This window comes from Papio anubis, chromosome X (genome assembly GCF_008728515.1).
Source record: "Papio anubis isolate 15944 chromosome X, Panubis1.0, whole genome shotgun sequence".
Classification (NCBI taxonomy): Eukaryota; Metazoa; Chordata; class Mammalia; order Primates; family Cercopithecidae; genus Papio; species Papio anubis.
The window spans coordinates 105,221,294-105,228,500 of NC_044996.1; positions in this window are offsets into that span (position 1 = coordinate 105,221,294).

Below are 7,207 nucleotides of genomic sequence, written 5' to 3' on the forward strand. Positions count from 1 at the left end.
GAAATTGCAAAGGCTGAACACAGAGAAGTGCCCATGGAGAGAGAGAAGGAGAAGGTGACAGAATCAAGAGAGATGAAGAATACACAAAGCCTAATGCTAACAAGAAGAGGAGCCCTAGGAAGGCATCTATGCTAGTCTTGGCTTCCCATGCAGTGTTTTAACCAAACCTCTCAACTTTCTACCACACCTGGAAGGACTATTTACCTGGGTCCAGGATATGACAAGGAGATTCCCATAAGTTCTACTACAGCAAGAACACAGCCATAAACTGTCTGTGGGTAATTAAGGTGCAAGTACCAGACCTGTGTTATTACCCTGAGAACATTCCATGCCCAAAGTCAAAAGGCCTAATGTCTTGATTTAAATTCATTTTCAATGTGAAGATTCACCACCACTTATTTTTCAAGGTACTCAAAATGTTAGAAACTTCTAGTGGGTTAAAGATAGTCTTTTCAGTTGGTGCTCACTGTATCATTTTTAGCTCCTTTTTTTCCTCCATCGACCTTTTGATCCTCATGGCCTGTCTACACTACAGTGTTTGGGTTGCTGTTGCTCTTGTTTTTTTCCTAACAGACTCCAAAGCAACCCATATCTCATTTGGGTAGGGTAGGAAGCAAAGATGATCATGGTATTCTTATCTTTCCAGTGCTAGACTCTGATATATTGGTAAGATAAAGGCCTCCAAAATAAATACTACACTGGAAGTTGCATATACCCATTCTTTTTTTTTTTTTTTTTTTTTTTTTGAGATGGAGTCTCGCTCTGTCGCCCAGGCTGGAGTGCAGTGGCCGGATCTCAGCTCACTGCAAGCTCCGCCTCCCGGGTTCACGCCATTCTCCTGCCTCAGCCTCTCGAGTAGCTGGGACTACAGGCGCCCGCCACCTCGCCCGGCTAGTTTTTTGTATTTTTTTTTTTTTTTTTAGTAGAGACGGGGTTTCACCGTGTTAGCCAGGATGGTCTCGATCTCCCGACCTCGTGATCCGCCCGTCTCGGCCTCCCAAAGTGCTGGGATTACAGGCTTGAGCCACCGCGCCCGGCCACATATACCCATTCTTACTTGGATGTCATTGACCGGAACTTAGTCATATGGCTATATCTACTGGCAAGGAAAGTTGAGAAATGTAATTTTTATTTTAGGTGGCCATTTAACGAGCTAGAAAACTCAGCCTTTCTTTTAAAGAGGAAAAGGGAGAGAAGGGGTATTGTGGAGCAACTACAAGTCTCTGCTGTTAGCTATTGCTTCCTAACAAACCACCCCAAAACTTAGTAGCATAAAACAACTACCTTTTTGCATCTCACAGTTCTGTGGTTCAGGAATTTGGGGCTGCAACACCTTGACTGGAGCTGGAAAACCCCAACTGGCCACACTCACATGTCTGATGGCTCAGTTGGGGAGGTTCGCATGGCTGGCGCTAACTGGGATGGCTGGGCCTCTCTCTTTTCATGGGGTTAGCCGGGTTCACTAATATATTTGGGAGCTTGGCTCTCCTCCTAAGGGGCTTCTGTCTCCAGCAGGTTAATCTGAGCTTCTTCACATGGTGGCTGGAAATCCCCCAGGCAAAAGTGGAAGCTACCAGAACTCCTAAGCCCTGGACTTAAATGCCACCCATCTTCACCCAGACACAAATACATATGTCACTTTAGCCATATTCCGTTGATCAAAACAGCAGATTCAAAGGCTGGAGAAGTAACTCCACTTCATGACGGAAAGAGCTGCAAAGAAACATTGCAAAGGATGTGAACACTGGGAGACATGATTCATTGGGGGCTGTTTTTAAGAACCTACCACACCTGCAACTAGGGGTAACATATTACATTTGATCTGTCATTTTATACCACTTACCACTGTTTATTAGCCATTCCCACAGAGACTGAGCTTTTCCTCTTGAATTCCACAGTAAATACTGGTGCCTTGATTTGGTTATATGTGCATAGCATGAGGATCTGAAAGAAACCAGGAATTAGACACAAAATTAAGTCTTGTACTTTTTCTACAGAAACATCTCTCTCTGAATAGCAGCAGTCTGCTTCTAATGTAGAAGGCTGGTAAAAGCATTCTTCCCACCCTTACAGCAACAAGAAAAAAGGAAAGACAATCTGCAAATCACAACTTGCCTTGAACTTATCAGACAGCTGAAGTCACAGGGCAACCAACTAACCCAAACTCTAAGAAAAGACAGGTGCCTCCAAGGGCAGTTGGGAATAAACACTTATGGACAATATGGAAGATCAGATGGGTAATTTTAGCAGAGAGAATAAACCTATAAGAAAGAATCAAATGGAAATGCAAGAAATGAAAGACACTACTGTCCCTTGGATGGGCTCATCAAGAGACTGATACAGCTGAGGAAAGAATCAGCAAATTTGAAGATAAGTCAGTGGAAATTATTCAAACTGAAACACAAAGAGAAATGAATGGAGGGAAAAAACAGAACAGAGCATCAAAGAGCTGTGGGAAATTATCAAACAGTCTGAAGTACATGTAACTGAAATCCCAGAAGGAGAAGAGCAAACAAGGCAGGAGAAATATTTGAGGGAATAATGGCTAAGAGTTTTCCAAAAATAAATGGCAGACATCAAACCACAGATCCATGGAGCACAGAGAAGACCAAGCAGGGTAAAACAAAAACCGAAAGCAAAACCAAACAAACAAAAATCTAGGTATATCATATTTAAACTGCTGAAAACCAACAAACAAAGAGAACAATTATAAAGGCAGCCAGAGAAAAAAGGCATATTACATAAAGTAGAACAAAGATAAGAATCATGGCATACTTCTCATCAGAAACCATACAAGTCAAAAGACAATAAAGTAACACCTTCAAAATGTTAAGCAACAACAAAAGAACACGTCAACCCCAAATTCTATACCCAGCAAAAAATATATTTCAAAAGTAAAAGAGAAATACTCTCTCAAACAAAAACAGAGGATTAATTGCTGGCAGAACTGCTCTGTAAGAAATGTTATAAGTAGGAGGAATATGACTTGCATCTACACAAATAAATGAAAAGGGTTGGAAATTGAACAAATAAAGCTAAATAAAAATTCCTTTTAAAATGTTTAAATTGCTCTAAAAGATGACTGTCTAAAGTCAGCACAGCAGCAATGCATTGTGTATTTATAGGATATGTAAATGTACCGTGGGATGGGAGGGAGGAATTAGAATTACACTCATAATGTTTTTAAACTACACATGAAATAGTATACTATTATTTGAAGGTAGATATTGATCTTGGCTTCCTGTAACTTCCACCTCCCAGGTTCAAGCAATTCTTGTGCATCAGTCTCCCGAGTAGCTGGGACTACAGGTGCCCGCCACCACGCCTGGCTAATGTTTGTATTTCTAGTAGAGATGGGGTTCTCTACCAGAGAACCTCAAGTGATCCGCCCACCTCGGCCTTCCAAAATGCTGGGATTACAGGCATGAGCCACTACGCCTGACCAGAACAAAGCTTTTATAACACACGTTTTCTCCATAAGGCACATCATTGCCTTCTCCCGTTTAGGAATGCTAGACAGCACTGTAGCACTACACTTGGGGGTCATTTTAAACAGTGAAATCACCAACAAAAAGCACAAAATGTGAAAAACATGGCACTAGCCAGATGGCCAAAATAACACTTGTTTATAGTACGAGAGCTCAAACTACCAGGCAGAGAGGTCCCTTATTCAGCTCAGCCGGGAACATGGGCTTTAGGTAACTCAAGTTTTTTGCAGCTCTTTCCAAGAGTGACTGTGAATGGACTGCGAGTATTGATTTTGGGGTTACAAATCAATGTTAGTGAGCAGGTGAATTTGCAAATATGGAACCCACAAATAATGAGGATTGACTGTACTGGCACAAGACCTGGAAGGCCGGAGAGGTAGAAGCCATGATTATTATTGCTTCTCTTGCAACAGCAGACAGACACAAGGCACAGGAAGTAAAGCTTTTGCAGCCACCTCCAGGCACTTCCCCGAGAATCGGCTACCTTGGTCCCACAGGCTGGCGTGCTCTTTCTTCACTGTACTTTTCTGATGCTCTGGAAGTTTGGAGGAAATCTGAGAGACTTTTGCTCTTCCAGCTCTCCTAACTGGTTTGTAAGTACCTAACCCTCAGTGTTAAATCCCTCTCTATTTGAAATTCCAAGTGCCATCTGTTTTCCTGACCAAATCCTGACTAATACACATTCCCTTAGAAAACACACAGCTTGGAGAAGATTGAAATAAATATTAAATGTCCAACTAAGTACAAGTTGTCACAGCACAGGATTCGCCCCATAAGGCTGGGTGTGACCTGATTCAAACTCAAGGGCTTTGCCAGTCACTTCAGCCTCTTCATCACAGAGGGGTATGCAGCAACAGAAGAGCTTTGTCTTCAAAAGTGCTGGCCCACTTCTTATTTATATTTTCTAGTGTAAACCCTTATCTGAGGCTGCTAAGACACTGAGACCAGGATTTGTGTGCACATGATTTATGAAGGAAGTGCTTCCTGCACAGACCAGTAAAGAAGTCAAGAAAACAAGACAGGGAAGAGAAGAAGCCAAGCCAGGGCACACAATCAGGGGAGTCCCAGCCTCAGCCTGATCCTGCAGATGGGCTCTGAGGTGTAAATTATGCTTACATGTTCGTCCTGACCCCAGCCAAGGGAGCTGGGCTTTCGTGCTCCCGCAGAGTAAGTCGCTTGCTAAGGGCCATCCAAATTCCCAGGTGTAGGCAACATGACTCCGTGAGCCCGAAGGCAGGGCTCTGAAGCATTTCACATGGGCAGGCTGTTAGCAGCAAGCTCATGGAGGAATCAGGGAAGAGGCACACAGAAATTGTCAAAAGGAACCAAAGAGGTCTGTGTGAAATACACACGTGTCTTCTCTACCCTTCCCTTCATGAGGTGTGTTCAAAGGAAGGGAGGCCCTTCTTTAATCCCCTTTCCTCCTGCTGCCTGAAGTATGGTCCTGAAGGCTGGAGCATAAGCAGCCATCTTGAACCATGAGGCAGAGATAGGGTTGCCAGGTTTAGCAAACAAAAATATTTAATTTTTTAATATTTTACTATTTTAATACTTCATTTAATTTTAAGATTTCATGTTCAAGACCAGCCTGGACAACATGGTGAAGCCCTGTCTCTACTAAAAATACATAAAATAAGCCGGGCATGGTAGTGTGCACCTGCAGTCCCAGCTACTTAGGAGGCTGAGGCGGGAGGATCACCTAAGCCCAGGGGGTCAAGGCTGTGGTGAGCTGCAATTATGCCACTACACTCCAGCTCGAGTGATAGAGTGAGACCCTGTCTCAAACAAGAAAACAATTTCATTTGATTATTTAATATTGCATGGGACATATACTAAAAATATTATCTGTTATTTATCTGAAATTCACATTCAACTGGATGTCCTGTATTTTATCTGGCAACCCAAGGCAGAGACCATGCGTTGAAGATGGTAAAGTAACAAGAAAGAAGAAGTTGGGTGGCAGATGGTTATGGAGCTGCTGTACTGGAATTAGACTATATACCTCAAAACATCGTGGGTTTTGGGGCTTTTTTAGAGATAGAGTCTCACTCTGTTAACCAGGCTGGAGTGCAGTGGCACAATCATAGTTCACTGAAGCCTCCAACTCCTGGTCTCAAGCGATCCTCCCTCCTCAGCCTGCCAAGTAGCTAGGACTATAGGCACACACCACGCCTGGCTACTTTTTAAATTTTGTAGAGACAGGGTCTCATTATGTTGAGATCACTGGCCTCTAGTGATCCTCCCACCTTGGCCTCCCAAAGTGCTGGGATAATAGGCATGAGCCACTGCACCTGGCCCCGAATCTTTGTTTTTGTAAGAAAGGATGTCTATCTTGTTTATGTCTTACTCAGATTTTTTCTCCTGTCTCTGATAGCTGAACCCAATCTAATAAACACTAGCTCTGCCATGAATTTGTTTGGTGACCCTGGTGATGTGGTTTAGATGTTTTTTGTCCCCTCCAAGTCTCATGCTGCAATGTGACCTCCGATGTTGGAGGTGGGCCTGGTGGGAGGTGTTTGGGTCATGAGGAAGGATCCCTCATGAATGGCTTGGTGCTGTCCTTGCAGTAATGAGTGAGTTCTCACTCTATGAGTTCACACAAGATCTGGTTGTTTAAGAGAGCCTGGCACCTTCCCCCATCTCTCTTGCTCCCTCTCTTGCCATGTGATACACCAGCTCCCCCTTTGCTCTCCGCCATGATTGGAAACTTCCCGAGTCCTCGACAGGAGCAGACGCCCGTGCCATGCTTTTCATACAGCCTGCAGAAACGTACTCTTTTTTTTTTTTTTATAAATTAGCCAGCCTCAGGTATTCCTTTACAGCAATGCAAAATTGACTAACACACTCCAGGAAGTTATCTAACCTCCAAGTTAACATCCATTAAATGGGGGTGATCATAATCCACACCTCAGACAGCTGCTGTGAAAATTAAATGCTGCAAGCACTTCAAGTGGTCAGACATGGCTGGCAGGCCTTGGTAAGTGTTTGCTGTGATTGATTCAGTAAGAGTTCTCCCTCACTTGCAGGTATGATCTCCAGCTCACCCCCACTCCCAGCGGCATTACTGGACAGCATCCTGGTTTGCATCTTTGCCCTTGAAGACCACATTCTATCTTCTCTGATGGTCAAACACCTCCTGACTTACTGAACTACCTCTTGGCATCAAGCACTGCCTCCTTAGGAAGTGGCTCCTGAATCTATTTCTTCTCAATTAGTCTTGTGGGGATTAAAGAAACACACACACACACAAAGAAACTCTGACTGAATGTGCTACTTGAAGTCTTTGACCGTCTTTCTGTCTTTGCTTAGAATTAGACATGAGAAAAACCACTAGTGCATTCTCACCTTCCCTCTAAATTTAGAAATCCGAAAACATTGTTCATTATGTCAGATATTTGATGCCTTCCTTGTGGGCCTGGAGGTTGAGAATGAAATCTCAACACTTCCTTGCATGAGAAGAGTGTATGGAACATTAGACAGCAATCCCCAGGGACATGAGTACTTATAGGACAAGATTTTTCCTGCAAAGGGGAACCAACCAAACCGGTGTACAATCGCAGGCTTTGCAGGCACTTGCTCCATCTCCCTCGCTGCCTGCAGGCGTCTGTTTCCAATATTTGTACCAGTTCTATGCATAAGCCCATTCAAAGTCACACAAATTCTGTCCAAAAAGCAAGGAGAGAACCCACCCAGGTCTGACAACTTGTAGCTTTCCTCCT